This window comes from Tachypleus tridentatus, chromosome 2 (assembly GCF_004210375.1).
Source record: "Tachypleus tridentatus isolate NWPU-2018 chromosome 2, ASM421037v1, whole genome shotgun sequence".
NCBI lineage: Eukaryota > Metazoa > Arthropoda > Merostomata > Xiphosura > Limulidae > Tachypleus > Tachypleus tridentatus.
The window spans coordinates 52,806,302-52,823,637 of NC_134826.1; the positions used below are offsets into that span (position 1 = coordinate 52,806,302).

The following is a 17,336-nucleotide window of genomic DNA, read 5'->3' on the forward strand; positions in this document are numbered from 1 at the left end:
TATTCAAGCCCAAAGTTTGAATCCGTTATTGTAGCCCAAGTTGTCTAAGACGTTATTTCGGTTTCTCGGGTTACAAATGATGAAAAGTGGCTAGCGTTAAAGTGACGTTCAAAGGAATTTCAGAAAACAAAAAAACGTTTCTATCGGGACGAAGGATTAGCTCCGGGAATAAACGTTGTAATCTGAGCCCTCACGGGAATTCTGATTTCTCTGACGCAGGAGAGTTTTGAACAGCTTACGTTTTGACTGTTTGCTATAAGCCCCCTCATGGCAATCAATTTTTCAACATTGATTTATGTCAGGTATTGGATATCGCATTAAAGAGACTCCATTCACGCGAGCTGATGACTACGGCAAACTTCGGGTCTGTTTATATTTGGTGAGGCTTACTATATCATCTGATAAAACGTTATTCCTAGGGACTTTTTTTTCTCTCTACGCAGTTTTGGTTATCACTGTACCACAAATGACAAACTAAAAGATAGTACCTGTGTTAGTTAACGAAAGAATCCTATACTTCCAGAAGTTGAATCACCATAGCTCGTATGTAATTTACAAAAAAATAGAACAGATAAAAAGGAGGTAAAGGTTAGATTCTTAAAAACAGATACACTGGAAGAAATGATAGATAGGAAGAAGGTAATGGTGAGATTTTTAACAAGAAATATGCCAGAAAAGAAGACATCATATAAATGATCTGACCTAGAGAGAAGTAACAAGTCTGGAAAATCTGTCTTCAGTTGTTTGTTGGACTTACGATCTCTGGTCCTCAGTGACCTAATGTGCTTATTCACTGGGTCAGAAACTTGCCTGTACATATTTTAAAAAAATTGAAGCAAAAAGTTCTTGATAGGAATATATATATAAATATATATGTGTGTGTAGCTTTATATATATATTTCCTAAATGCCCGAGAGAAAGATAAAGTTAACCAGAAGAAAGAAAGATGTGACAATAAGAACGAATGTACGACTATGAGGTAAAATTGCCCAAAGAGGGCGCTTTAAATAAAAATCAAACTATTGGACACATAGGGTGAATATTTATAATAATGAATTTAGTATTATTATTTTGAATGATTTTTATCCCTTTAAGGAAACAAACCATTAAAGATTGTAATAGACCATTGTTAAATGTTGATCAAACAAGGATGATCCGATTCCCTTTGGATCTGTATGTTTAAATGATCCAGATCCCTTTAGAGCTGTATTCTCAGTTCTTGAGTATGCTTGTTCTGATGACAATTGTTATACACTATTGGCCAACATCAGAATTTTCTTTTTAAAAACTCATTCGAAGTTCAGTATTGTGCAACAATCTTATCTTGCAAGATTTTTTAATCCTATGTTCCAAAGCCATCGCTAGGTGCCTAAAAAAATTATGGGCGCAGAAGGTTTCAGTATAACATCAATTATGATTTTCTGTTCTGATTTCTCAAGACATCAACTAGGTATTCGAGGCCCTTTCAAACAGAACTGGGGCACGGATCTCGTGTGCCAGTGCCTAGCGAAGCCTTTATTACATTGTCCGGATGCTAATTAGAATTCAGTTTCATGCAGAGTGCATTTTATTATAGTAGAAACCAGCAAAGAACCAGAAAAAAAAAAACCAAGCGAAACACTTTATTTTAAATTCCTCTGTGCTGTATTACTAAAAGCAATGAATTTCTTGTCTCTGCCATTTAATTTTAGCCAAACATCTTCGTCGTTTCAATAAGCTTTTATCTGTCATTGGAAAGAGGTTTTCTTACAGTTTACAAAGGCAAGATCCTTATTAGCTATCTTGTGTATTACTTTACAAGGAGGGCCAGCATGGCCTGGCGGGTTAAGGCGTTCGACTCGTAATCTGAAGGTCGCGGGTTCGAATCCCCTTTGCACCAAACATGCTCGCTTTTCAGCCGTGGAGGCGTTATAATGTGACGTTCAATCCCACTGTTCGTTGGTAAAAGAGCAGCCCAAGAGTTGGGGTGGGTGGCGATGACTAGTTGCCTTCCCTCTAGTCTTACACTGCTAAATTAGGGACGGTTAGCGCAGATAGCCCTTGTGCAGCTTTGCGCGAAATTCAAAAACAAAACAAACAAACTCTACAAGGGCGACATCTTTCTTAATTATCTTGTGCATATTTGATTGGTTCTAGAAGATCAGCCTGTGCACTTCTTCAATGGTAGTGGCATTGGTGCTTGACACTGGGATCTTGTGAGATGGTTTCAGTGGATTTCATATCTTTATATGAGGGTCCTGATTTTCCTTTGTAGATGTTGTTCATTATTATGTAGATAGATTTCTTTTGAGCCTGGTGCACCCTAGGCTTTGAACCACATCTACTTGTTTTTTGTGCACGATGGGCTATCTTTACTGCGTCAACCACGAGTATCGAAACGTGATTTTTAGAGTTATAAGTCCACAGACGTATTGCTGAGCTACTTGTGGGCACTGGTATTTACATCGTGATTACCTATGCTGGTATACATAGATCATATTGATAACATTCTGTAGAGATAATTTAGAAGTTACTTTACTACTTTTATTGTAGACCGTAAAGGACGGATCTGATATTCATTTTGTTCCTTTTTTTGCTTTTATAATTTGGCAACAAGAGTAATCTGGAAAATCACGTTGTGAGGGAATCTTAATGGCTGTAGGGCTTGGTAGAGCCTAATCATTATGGTATTCGACTCAGGGATCTTAATGGCATAGGGCAAGGTATAATCTTATAATTATGGTACTTTACTGTTTAACCTAATAGTTAAGGTACTCGACTCGAGGGATCTTAATAGCTGAAGGATCTGGTTCAGCCTAATGGTCGTAGTACTCTATTTGCACTCTGGTTGTCGCGAGTTCGAATGTCGTTACCATTTTGTTTTGGGACATTATTATCTTACTTGTTCATTGCCGCTTGATTGATTTTTAAAATAACAGAGTAATGTCTATTAATTTAGTGTTTACTGACAATATAATGAAATATGGTTCTGTTTTTACTGATTTTGTATAAAATTAGCTACAGCTACGTTTATTTGTTAGATATCCTGAATGTAAAATCACTATATTGGAACTTTTGCTTATATGATACTTGAAAAACTTTTTTATTAAGCAATGTGCAGTCCCCAAACTTACGAATCTTTTATCTCATGTGCATGTAGATTTGCAATAGAGGTCACGATTTTCTAATTTCCCATCACAGAAAGCTTTAGTTTTCTTCATTCTCAGAGTGCAAATATAACGTCATAAATATGTCACACGCGGATCTAATGGAATGACGCTATCTGCATAAATATAATAGTACTGTCTTTCGTATGATTATGTAAATATTTTGCAGGGTGTAGATGGATCTTCACCAAAACTGGTATGGCAGCTCATTAGGTCCATGGAAAATACACACAAATTTTCAATTTTGCATTCTATGGTTTTATGAGTGTTTTTGAGAATTTTTTTAATCACTACTTTGCTCCTACGATTTCACATTTTGTGTTTTGCTGTTTTCATGGGCGCTTTTTTTTAAATTGTATATATAAAGGAAGCAACTTTTCATGTCCTAAGGTAACCTTTCATTAATCATGAATTTATATAATTTCTGTCTAGGGTACGGATACCACAGCTAGTATGGTTAATCAAATACTGCTCCATTTCTAAAAGTGATAACTTACCGTATAATAGCATAGTATTTTCTTATTTTCACACAGGCGTAAAAAGGCTTCAAAAGAGGACAGCAAAGACAACAAAGCTTTGAAACATTTCTCAATAACAGTTCACAGTGACCGCCATTTTCCTTAATATAGCAATCGATCACCTTAATAGAGCCCCACGCTAATACAACAGTAACTATACGGATTTACAACGATAAAATCAGAGGTTCGATTTCCCTCAGTGGACTCAGCAGATAGCCTAATGTGGCTTTGCTATAAGAAAAACAAACACACACACACACCTTAGAGCAGTGTTTGCTGCAATGCTTATAGATAATTTAAGCAAATAATAAGACGTTCAGTGTTAACACAGCAAGAAGATTTTAAAACTAAATATCTGAACAAATCTGACAGCAAGAAGCAGCACACACATACACTACTGTTGAATATTTTTAACAACAGTAAAATGAAGACACACCAATTTAAGCCGAGAACGAACAATGCCAGCTCGTACTTATTTTAGTCATTATAACTTGTTTGTTGGATTTTGAATTTCGCGTAAAGCTACACGAGGGCTATCTGTACTAGCCATCCCCAATTTTGCAGTGAGGGAAGGCAGCTAGTCATCATTACCCACCACCAACTCGTAGGCTACTCCTTTACCACCAAATAGTGGGATTGCCCGACACATTATAACGCCCCCAAAGCTGAAAATGAGTATGTTTGGTGTGACGGGATTCGAACTCACGACCCTCAGATAACGAGTCGAGCGCCCTAGGCACCTGGCGATGTCACGCCAATAACATGGCTCTAAAAATAACAAGTAAAATGTTATTGTTGTGTTTGGGAATCTGATAGTCTAAACCTTAAAATTTTGAAGAAAAGTATCAGTTATTTGTATTATTACACGTTATGTATATTGAGGGGTAGAAACAAGTTATACAAAACAATAGAATTATTTCCGATACAACAATATATATATATATATATATTTATCAAAAACAGAGAAAAGGATTTGATAACTCCATGAATAATGCTATGGCAAAGGGAAGGAAGGTGTGTGTGCACGAGCAAAACCCATACCCTCTTCACTTTATGAAAATTTTGTATCCATTGTACAAAGACGCATTGAATATCAGCAGATTTTGAATTGGTCCGACATGGTCAGGTGGTTAAGGCACTCGACTCGTAATCCTAGGGTCACGGTTTCGAATCCCCGTCACACCAAAAATGCTTGCACTTTCAGCCGTGAGGGCGTTATAAAGTGACGGTCAATCCCTCTATTCGTTGGTAAAAGAGTAGCCCCAGAGTTGGCGGTGAGTGGTGATGACTAGCTGCCTTCCCTCTAGTCTTATACTTCTAAATTAGGGACGGCTAGCGCAGATAGCCCACGTGTAGCTTTGCGCGAAATTCAAAACAAATAAACAAACCAAACAAGATTTTGAAGAATTGTGGGAGCTTAAATATGAAAGACTTTTTGAAACGGAGGGGTGGCAAAATGGTACTTAAGTATGAAAGACTTTTTGAAACGGAGGGGTGGCAATATGATACTTAAGTATGAAAGACTTTTTGAAACTGAGGGGTGGCAATATGATACTTAAGTATGAAAGACTTTTTGAAACGGAGGGGTGGCAATATGATACTTAAGGGTAATTTCACTACAGCATTCGATTTCTAAAATAACACTGCAAATTTATGTGTTATATATAACACACAAAATATAGCACATTATCTGTAACAGAAACATTACACATCAAACATGTACCGTCAGAATGCGTTCGGAATGGTACACTTCCTAAGCACGTAAAATTCCAGGAAGTACACATTAATGTGTTCTGAAAAACGTACTATTAGTGCACATTAAAATGTGTCGGGATCTGTAACAAAACTCTTACACATTAATATGTGATATCCGAGAAAGTACACATTACGCACACGTTATTTGTGTGGCCTGAAAAAAGTGATATATTATCTATCCAAGATTTACAACTGGAAATGAGCAGTGATAAGCTCGTTTATTAACTAAATAAACGGAATAAATTCAATAAATTCGCTCTATAAAAATTACGCCTTGCATTCTATAAACAGGTATGTATGGCAATATAGGATCGCAACTAGGATGCAACAATCGTTTCGAAATGGAATCCAGCTTGCAAACAATACTATAGAATCCAATAATTTCTTTTTAGTTACCACAACAATATAATTCTGGGTCAACCCCCCCCTAATAATATCATTATACACGGAAAGTAAACACTTACCTATTGTAACTCACAGTTTCATCATGAATTTTTATAAAGTCACGTGAAAAATCAACACATTGTACACTGGCATTACATATGGATTTTCTCATAAGGAAATGCGATTACAGTCAGCATCATAAGTGTATGACATGGAAGAAGTCTTATCACAAATTTCGTGGTGTGCCGTACTGGCATTTTCCCAGGCTTTAAACATATACTTATAGCCTTGTATGGTGAGCGGGGTGTACTGCTCTCCCCAGACAGTACTCTGCAAAAAGGCGAGGACCATGCAGTAACCATTTGGGTATGCCAAGTCAAGTATATAGTATACTGCCATCAGCTGGACCAGTACATTATCTAGGTTGGAAGTGTCAAAGATGATTGTTTCATCATTCCCCACAACAAAGCACCCTGTTACCATGGCATTGTGGGTAAAGCATGCAACCTTCGTTGAAGATGAGGGTAGCGTCACAAACTTTGAGCGAAGTTTCGAGTCAGATAATCTTGAAAATATGCTGTTAAAAATGAAATATAAAGCAGTTAAATATAATTCCATATTTAACATAATTCTATCACAGAGATGAGGCCTCACTTCTTTACCTATATTTTTCATTCTACAGCACTTAAAGTATATTTCATAATTATCAAAAAATATTGTTCATGAGAAAGAAGTTTCCCCAAACATTCAGGTTACCCTATCTATAGAGACTGACAACAAATAGGCCAGGGTTCAATCCCGGTACTGCTCTGTGGCATATTTCATCCATCTTTCACCTCATTAGCCAATGTGTTCTTTCGGTCTGTATTCTAATCCATGTATGGTTGCCTTCTTTGTTGCATAAGACCTTGGTATTTTCATTAACAGGCGAGTGAATTTTTTCCCGCAAAAAAGCAGGGTATTTTGTGGCAAAAAATATTTCAATTTCATTTGATATCATATCTCCTTCAAACAAGTACCGTGAGGACATTTTTCTTCTACAGCTGATTGTTTTAATCACATGTGTAGTTGGTGGAAGGTTGACAGGGACAAAGGAAGATTTTTGAAATTGTTGTATTTCTTCCGCTTAAAAAACCCATGCGTCCCTTCGAATATCATGCACCAATGATGCCTTGTTGGCCCATATATATTTTCATTTGTTCAGGAATATGGAGAGTATAGTGAATTTTTGGCTTAGCTGAAACCCTAGGATACAGACTAGCAAATTCCTCATGATGGCTAGTGATAAGGATCTGTAGTAGGTCAGGTGTGTTTTTATAGCAATAATAACTGGTGACAAGATAAACTATTTGGAAGAGTCTCATCAGGTTTTGCCAGTGAAGGTCATCGAGTGAAGGGCAGTGTTTGGCAAAGGGTTAAAATTGCTGCAGCAGTCTGTTCCAGTTGACCAGTTCCATTTATGTGATTTCTTTCAAAGGATTCTGGTTTGCTACCTTAGTGAATGTAAGAATAGTTAAACACACTGATCAATGTGTTCCAGGTGTTGAAGTTAAGGTATCTTTTGGAGAATATTAAGTGAAACAAACAAAGCTCTAACTCATACTTCAAATTCACGATACCTTCCAGAAATGTGTGCATAGGATCTTGTACAAGTGCCTGTGTCAGTGGAAAGTTATCTATGGATAACAGGCAACTTGTGTTATTTATTTCCCAAAATGAAATGGTGTCTTTCCTGATTGCTCAGATCTTCCTCAAGGGCTCTACATCTATCCTTATGAACCTGTAAGTCTCTAACCAGAGACCTGTCAGCATCGAATATCATTTTCATTTCTTCACCATTTGCATCACAAATCCGACATCCTTTGAATGCAAGACTAACTCCCTCCTTAAATTGACCTAGCCAATTTGCTGCTGGGGTATCACAGGGAGCAGTCACTAATGTACCTTCAACAAGTACCACCTGCCCAGAGTTTAAAGTTAGTGTGATTCCCTCAGTAGTAACTGCATTCACAGTAACAATGAAATGAGCTAGAAGCCTGGCTAATTTGTCATTTACATTGGTCCTGAGATGAGCAGTGTTCGCAATAGAAGATAACCGGGAATGATGCTGTGGAGGTATGTTTCCTAATGTGAAGTAAAAAATTAAAATTTTATGCTTTTCACGCGTGAACCAAGAGTAGTAACAATTTCTAGATCATCTGTATATAGCACTATTTGCAGTGCCTGTGGAGTTCTTCTGAATAAAGGTTTTTTCTTATATATTCACCATCACACTGGTCATACATGTATTTACCCTCACTATAATGGGGCTCTGATATAAACTGCTGTTCCTCAGGTAGAGACAGCAATTTCTCAAGTTATTTGCTTAATGGTATTATGAACCCATCCTTCACCTTCATTCTTTATGTAACCCTTTGATGTAACTAATTTCTTTATCAAAGGTGCTGCCACTGGTTTAACGTAGAATAGGTGCTGTTCATCGTAAGATTTTATATTACTATCAGTCCAGAATTGTGATAACATATTTGCACATCAACAATTCTAGGATCAATGCCTCTCTCTGACATTTTAACTTTCAATTTTTTTACAAATTATCCAAGGTGCCTTTTAACTAAAGTAACTATTGAAGCTAAAATTTTGTCTATGCTAGCCCTTGTCACATTGTGCTCTGCTTCCAATGATAGTGTGTACTGAGCATTAAAGAAGCGTTTATCTGCTTCCGGATTAGGACCTTTATCATATTCTGGGTCTAAATTCAAAACCAAACTACACGAACCAAGATCACCAACATCACCTGAATTACCACCCTGAAGACCTTGTGCATATTCATTGCCACATTCCTTATGATTACGATGGACATGTACTCTAAAATTACTCCATTTATTTGTGGTGTACTCACATGATCCGAAAGAACAGGACACAATATTACTGTAACTTTTGTGCAGCCTCACATAATGTTGTTTAAATATTTGGAAATCACTGGTTCAAAAATTACATATATTACATGGATAGTCCTCCATAACTTCTAAAGTCTTCAGCTTAATTCAATGAATTCAACATAATTCAAGAAACAACCAACAGCAAACAATATAAAAAAAGAAAATTTATAGAATAGTGCTCCTCATAAAAATTCCAAAGTGCAACTTGATAATCATCCTGTTGACCTAATTTTGAACCTTTGAGCCCACTAATGACAACCAAAAAAATGTGCAAGTCTTATTTCTGGCTTGCACAGTTATATCAGTGGGATATGAAACTCAATTTAGGCAGTGTTAGTTGACAATACAACACTAAATCATTGAAATTCAGATTCCTAAAAATTTGCTTTTGTACGTTTTTTAGATTTGGTGAAAAAGTTATTTTTACTATATCGAAATTATCTAAATCAAAGACATAATACTACACTATACTGTATTTGTTATAGACTAAACACCAAAGTGTTATTTTGAATACAGCATTCCACTCTGCAATCACATTAGTCTAGATCTATTTGAAAGCAAACCAGACTATATTTGTTGAATTGACAATGAACAGGGTAAAAGTATTTTTTTCTTCACAAAATACAAATAGGCCCATCAACTTACTTACTGTTATATCTATGGAAAATTAAAAAAAAAAAAAAGGAGGCTCCTGAGAGTGGATACTTACGTACTTGTCTAAATGGTCTCACTCTCAGGTTAAAAACCTCAGAAAAGCATATGATAGCTATACTCAGTTAGCAACTTAAAGCCATGTGCTTGCATGAAATGGAAGGTAAAACAAAAAAATTCAGTCATAAGCTAACAGACAAAGCAAATTTCAGGTATAGACCTCAAACTTTAATAATGGCGGCCACGTTGTCCTTGGCCCGTAAACGAGGTCACACCATTTTGCAAATCAAGTGGAGCAGTAATATTAGTCATTTTACTACATCACGAAATTAGCTGAGTTTCACTTTAAACACAAAACACAATGGGGAATAATAAACCATCCATTATCACCTAAATATTTTAAGAATTATTCAGAAAATACCGTCAAATATAAGCTGACACAGTGCTAGCTTTTTTGCTGTAGGCCTACGCAGAAGCAAAAACGCCAAATTTCGCGCGACACGCGGAGCGCATGCGTACCCCTCCCCAACAGTGGTAGTGTCCTCGCGCGAACGACATACAAACGAAGCACATATAATTTGAGCCTTGCAAAACACTAGTGTTTCTATTAGAACACAAAATATTTTGGATGAACAATTATATCAAGTGTGATTTGTATTGTTCCAAATCATTATTTTACCATTTTAGAACCCAACTACAGACCTTTCTGAAACAAATTCTCTCGAGTTTCTCAGCTGATTCGCAATTATTATTACCCTGCAACAATGACTTTATTCAACTTGTCACAAAGATATAAGGCCTTTCGATAAACCAAAATGATGGGCCCCCAAATATCAAAAGGTACCGCTGTAGGCAAAACTGTTCTTTTTATTTCCTTTAGAAATGCTTTGTAGCAAGGAGAATTGCAAACATACCATTTGGTACACATAATGGTTGGGAAAATGTGTACCTGCAAGTGCACATTAAATGTATTACTAACTATAGCTTCTCGAATGTGCACTCACAGGCACACATGGGTTTATTTTGGTACACATAATTAAGTGTACTATCCTTATGGATTTTACAATGAAGCACCTAACGTCGCTGACCAAGACAATGTTGTGTATTATTTCAATTATTCAAAGCAATTAACTTATTCGTCATTTCATAAAAAGTACCAAACAAAAGTTGTAGTCCTACGCCACTGATGAGGAAATATAGTTACTCAAAGTATATTGGAAAACAGTAGAATTTTATTTGCAAGAAACAGGTTTTGTGTGGTTTGTTTTGAATTTAGGCGCAAAACTACACTAGGGTATCTGCGCTATCCGTCCCTAATTTAGCAGTGTAAGACTAGAGAGAGGACAGCTAGTCATCACCACCCACCGCCAACTCTTGGGCTGCTTTGTGTGTATCACAGCAAACAATCAAATACCATATCTATCATTATTTATTACATCACGTGCTTTATATGAAACTGATTAATGGCGCTCCCCAGTGGAACAGTGGTATGTTTATGGACTTATCCCGCTAGAAATCGGGTCTCGATACCCGTGGTTAGCAGAGCAAGGATAGCCCATTGCGTAGCTTTTTGCTTAGCTACAACAAACAAACAGATTAGTAGTCATTACAGCGTACTAGATGTTACAGAAGTACAGCATTACATTTGTGGTCAATAAACTAACACAGTGTTTACAACACAGAGAAAGTTTTATTTATCATTGAACAACCTGATTTTAAATACTTTATATTTTCATTATAGATGTTTGAAGATGACTTTAACGCTCTTAGTTTTCTACTGTAATTTCAATAGCTCGTGACTGAAAACAGAAAGAATTGTAAAGCATATGCCAGTCACACTGTATATGATATATTCAATGCCGACGAGACCTTTCGGTAAATACCATGGCTTACCATGATCAGATGATTAAGGCACTCGACTCGTAATACGAGAGTCACGGGTCCGAATCCCCGTCGCACCAAATATGTTCGCCCTTTCAGCCGTGGAGTGTTATAAAGTTATGGTCAATCCCACGTTTCGTTTGTAAAATAGCTCAAGAGTTGGTGGTGGGTGGTGATGACTAGCTGCCTTCCCTTCAGTCTTTCACTGCAAAATTAGATACAGCTAGCGCAGACAGCCCTCGTGTAGCTTTGCGCGAAATTCAAAAAACAAACAAATCGGCAAACACCATTTCTCACTGGGGCCGCTGGAATACGTAAGGCACAATAGTAGCTGAAATATTATGAAACTCCATGGACAACTATTGTTATTGTATGAAGCAGAATCAGTTGGCGGAGTGTCGTTTTTATCAGTTTTATTTAAGTCGTTTACAATTAGAATTAGGGTATGGACCAATATCATATTGGGTATTCGAATAAACGAATACATTGCATTCGTTTTGTATGTTTGTAGTTGAATGTTTTGTTTTCAGCACAAAACTACACAATAAGCTATATGCAATCTACCCATCACGGGAATTGAACTCTGGATTTAACGTTGTAAGCCGCTAAACTGTTAACTAATCCACTGGTGGAACGTGCGAGTCACTCTGATGTGAAATGCATGTGTATGCCAGTGAAAGAAGTGACATCTAGTGAGAAATCATATAATTAATAAATTCAGTAACAACAAGTTATATATAATTTTCATGAATTTATTCAGAGTTCCCCTGGTGTATAAGTTGCTCTTCTCCTTCTTTTGACTGAATTTAAAATTATCAACAACTGATGTTTTTTGTAATTTCATATTTTCATATTTTCCAGTCGAAACAATGGAGTAACCGCGGCGTAAAGCTGTTCCGGGATATCAGATACCGGACACCGGCTGCTGTTCGTTTCTTCATAAGGACCCTTTGAATCGAAGGATACAGAATTGTAGACTGAAATAAAAAACTGTTATATACTTACCGTGTTGGGGCACTGAACACATTCTACTACTAGCTAGATTTTGGTGTTAAAAGTTGGCAAACAACGAAATGAAACTTATTTGTGTTACATTCTGAAAATATCAAAACAAGGAGTGTTCTGAGTGAATTTTCAATTTATTATCCTGCAGATTTTGCGCGTGCTCTGATATGAACATCAAAATTACATCACCATCCACATAAATAAATTACCAATTTAAGCAGTGTTTATCAGTGTTTGAACCTGTTAAAAAGACATGCAAATAAAGTCTTAAGATTTGATGCATTTCGAAGCCAGATTCTAATTTTTATGTATTGTACTGCCGTACTATTTAAAAGATACGCTGTATAAGATATGTATATTCACCAGTGCATTGTTACTGTATGATTTCAGCATATTGTATCGTTATTGTGGTTTCCACGTTAACATCACGAAGACAGTCGTGGTATCTCGATTCACCAATTCATTCTATACTAACCAGAATGAAGTGGCTAATTTACGGATTTCTGTTATGTATTAATACACATTAAAAGTAAACATCAGTATGAAACTCTAGAATGTTATTTGTGTAAAAAGTTTCAAATAATTTTATATGTAACTTAGGGTGCAAATTCACTGTGTGTGTGAATAATAAAGTAATGTTGTAATGTTTGTATCATGATACATTACGTATTGTTCTACGAGTGTATTGACACAGAGTTTTGACGAAGGAATGATAATATAATTTTAATGTTGTAATGTTTCTATGTTATGTAACAATATAATTGTTGTAAGTGTTTCTGGACGCAAAAATGTCAGGTGTGAATAATAAATTCATGCTGTAATGTTTACATGTTATGTAAAAATATATTGGTGAAAGAGTGTATTGGCACAGAAATATCATAAACTAATACACTGTTGTAATTTTTACATGTTATAATAAAGTATGTTGTACGAATGCTTCCGTACAGATACATCATGTATCGAAACCCGAATTCTAGCGTTTTTGAGTTGGGGGCGCTAGAAGAATAAATAATTACTGTTGATTAGTACTACTGATCTATAAACAACGATTTAAATATGAGTGCTACTATGGTGACGGAAAACAACTCACGCAGTCAGTGTGGTCATTTACTTACAGTTAGGGTTAGCTCAGAAATGCAATCATATTAATTAAAGGTGATATAAATCACACTATAATCAAACAACTGAAGAACAAGTTGTTTATTTTTACTTTAACAACAGAACAGCAGCAGCCTGAAAGGAGCGCCATCTACATGGGACAGAAGAAGAGCCATTGCCCTCCCCCGTGTTATTATTATTTTTTATTTTGGGAACAATACATGTATATAACAATTAATCTGTGAGTTGTGCTGTTTCAGTAGTTATTAACAACATGGGTTCAACCAGAACAAGTACTCCCTAAGATGACCCACTTTTATGTTTTAACCTTTACCAAAATCCAGCATTGTCTAGCCGACTTCTGGACCACCCATAAAAGCTAACCGCTTTATTGCAATCTGTAATGGTGCTCCGACTAATTGATCTGAGAATATATTGAAATATTTCCTTATATAATCACTATCTCCGTAACAACAATGCTATTTTCTTATTTTTATGCAGTACGTGACACACGTAATTAATTTCGCTCTGATAACCTAAACTACGAGATGTAACATCAAATAAACAGACACAGTTGAAGCTCATGAGAGTGAAAACTGGAAATATTCCGAGTTTAATCGTGTTAAATTCCTACCCAGTGTTGTTTCACAAACGTAACTCACTGAAAGTCACGGTTTTGTTATTAGATTACACAGTTCTGTATTTCAAAACATATAGATCGAAAGGACCACTTTCGTGGATTCTTTGTTCCGGCTACCTTCAAAGGTTTAATAAAATTTCTTTATTATTTCTTTGACTCTTATTATCAAGCCTGATGCCTTAAAGTTTGTTTAATATGAGATATTCAATCTAATCACAGCGAGTTCACCGAACTGCTTTCAACCGTTAAAATCCGAATATTGATGTATCTATTGCTTATATTACAATTTATTTCATAATGAAGCGAACGAATAACCCTGAAAAAGGGCTGTATTTAAGACGATACAGTCACTGTTGTAGATTTAATGGAAGCGATATTTTGTTGAAAGTTGGTTTTCAGCCATCAACTGTTCTTGTGAGAGTTCACTGAGAACAAACTGCTTTTCATAAAAACCCGTAAACCAGTTGTTTCCAAAACCCATACAAACGTAAGAAACGTTAGTTTTGCAGATGGCCTACAAGTGTAATATTGTCTTTGTCTCTTTAAATTTCGCACAAATTTACACGAGGGCTATTTGCGCTAGCCGTTCATAATTTAGTAGTGTAAGACTAGATGAAAGGCAACTAGTCATCACCATCCACTACAGTTTAAACCATCATCTGATAAACATCACGACAATAAGTTACTATAACATCATCAGATAAATATTACAACAATCAGTTACTATGCGTTAAACCGTCATCAGATAAATATTACAACAGTCAGTTACTATAACTTAAACCCTCATCAGATAAACATCACGAGTCAGTTACTATAACATCATCAGATAAATATTACAACAGTCAGTTACTATAACTTAAACCCTCATCAGATAAACATCACGAGTCAGTTACTATAACATCATCAGATAAATATTACAACAGTCAGTTACTATAACTTAAACCGTCATCAGATAAACATCACGAGTCAGATACTATAACTTAAACCATCATCAGATAAACATCACGACAGTCAATCTAATGAATTTATGCTATAGAACAATGGATAAGTTTAGAAGTTATAAAAAACAGTTTACGTTAAGATGGACACTTCCAGTTCAATAAAACCAAGTTCTGTAGTAAACTTAATGTTAATACTTGTGGCGCCAGTAACACATATAGCAGGATATTGTAAGGTTACACAATAATTCCCGTTTTAACGATATGATTATCCTAATGTTTGTTTCTTGCTAGGGTTCGTCCCACAAGTTCACAACGTCATTTTATTTGGGACACTTTTATCTAAGCGTGGTTGTCTGAAAAGTTTTATATATATATAAGTGTGTGTTTATTTATTCTCAATAACTCTTATTTTGTCGCATGATTTTAATATAATAATAATATTTTTCATAAGTAATTTAACTGAATTTCAAAGTTCTACGACTTTTATGAAAGTGTCACAACAATTGTTGAGATTATTTTAAACACATCCAAAAATAAATTATTAGTTGTTTTCTAAAACTTGGCATTATGACTATTTAAAGAAACCGAATAAATGAATTACTAAAATGAATTTTGACGGAAACCGGTACACTTCAAATCAAACAATAATTAATTTGGTTTCAATTGTATTCATAAAGTTTTATTTTAGTACCAACGGTGTTGAATTTTCGACCTTCCCTGTATATTGTAAATGTGGTATCAATGTTATATATTATTATCAAGAAAAGCGGAAACCATGAAAAAACGTTGTTACAAGCAATGTATAGAACTGACGATTGAACTGTGGGGTCACTCTGTTAGAAACCCTTGCATCGTATATATGAGCTGGTATTTCTTTGTGTCCAGAAATCATATGATGTCTGAACTGTGGGGTCACTCTGTTAGAAACTGTTGTAACGTATACATGAGATTGTATTTCTTTGTGTCTAGAAATCGTATCGTAATTGATTTAGGGTACAAAAATAGTATGTTTATTTTGGAAAATTCTGTACTAATGTATATTTAAATGATGAAATCTGAACTTATTTATCGTTTATACATAATGAGTTAATACATAGGGTATAAATTATTGTTGTCCTATTAGTTAATGTCGTTCAGAAAATCACATGAAAACAATAATGAAAGGAGGGGTCGAACGTTGAATGCGACAGATGTAAAATCGAAACGTTTAATTATATCTCAGGTTGTAGATTCATCATGATTTGGTGTCTGGAAGATACTTGGTTATAAAGCATATTTTATTCGAGATATAGGTGTGGAACTTTGTCATTTGATTTATTCTGATCATTGACTTATTCCGGTTTCATTGAATTCTACAATTCACCACCAAGTCTGGAGAAAATCAAACTTCAAAAACAACAACAATGGGCTAAGCCTATTATAGTGGTTTACCAACAATGGTCTAAGCCTATTATAGTGGTGTACCAACAATGGGCTAAGCCTATTACAGTAGTGTACCATTATGCTTGTGGCGTTTTTTTCTCTCAGTTTGTCATTAAATATACATTTGGCATTGCAAATGCTTTGGGACACACACTTTATGAAACCAAATTATAAATTCGGTTTCAGCTTTGACGTATAGTACCAGGTTTCTTCCTGTTTGTTTCAACTAACTCACATTTCTATTGAAGTAAACTAAGTTGTTTCCGCCTACGTCTGAATTCTCCGATTGTATCATATTAGCAGCTGCATTATTTAACTTGGAAAACGTGAATCTTGTGTTTGCTTCGACAAGCAATATCGATTCATTCTTAGCAAGCCTCTTACACTGAGCAAGCGCAACCTGCCCTGCGATAGTAATTCAATTTGCAATAAAGTTCGAAATTAGGAATAATAATGACACGAGAGGTCTGATTTGAAAGGTCCAGATCCAAGTAAATGATACGGGAATTTGATTTAAACAGATAATAAAAAAAAAGAAAGCGTTGCGAGTTTCTTAAGATTCTAAAGACATATAATTTATTATTTTTGTGTTCTTCATATTTGTAGACGTGTTTAGAATAGTAACTCCAAGTGTTAAACTTAAATTTCATAAAAAAGTGTATTTCGACCGCTACCGGCTACAGAATACTGGGTTACAAACTAGATGATGAAGTTTGGACAAAAATGTTTTAACCAGAAAATATTCTGAAAAGCTGGAAATAAATAACTTACGTAAGTAGACAATAGTGTTATTTCAGACAATACTGTTATTTCAGACAATAGTGTTATTTCAGACAATAGCGTTATTACAGACAATAGTGTTATTTCAGACAATAGTGTTATTTCAGAGAATACTGTTATTTCAGACAATAGTGTTATTTCAGAGAATACTGTTATTTCAGACAATAGTGTTATTT

General features: G+C 35.4%; 1 protein-coding gene across 1 annotated transcript in view; it reads left to right on the top strand.

The window, feature by feature from the left end:
- The window catches only part of LOC143243822 (melatonin receptor pdcr-1-like), a 33,395-nt gene extending 20,145 nt beyond the window's left edge, over positions 1-13,250 (top strand). The window contains exon 3 of the mRNA XM_076487502.1: positions 12,136-13,250. The gene's annotated coding sequence lies outside the window, so the exon portion shown is untranslated. The remainder of the gene's footprint in view (positions 1-12,135) is intronic.
- The last annotated feature ends 4,086 nt before the right edge of the window (positions 13,251-17,336 follow it).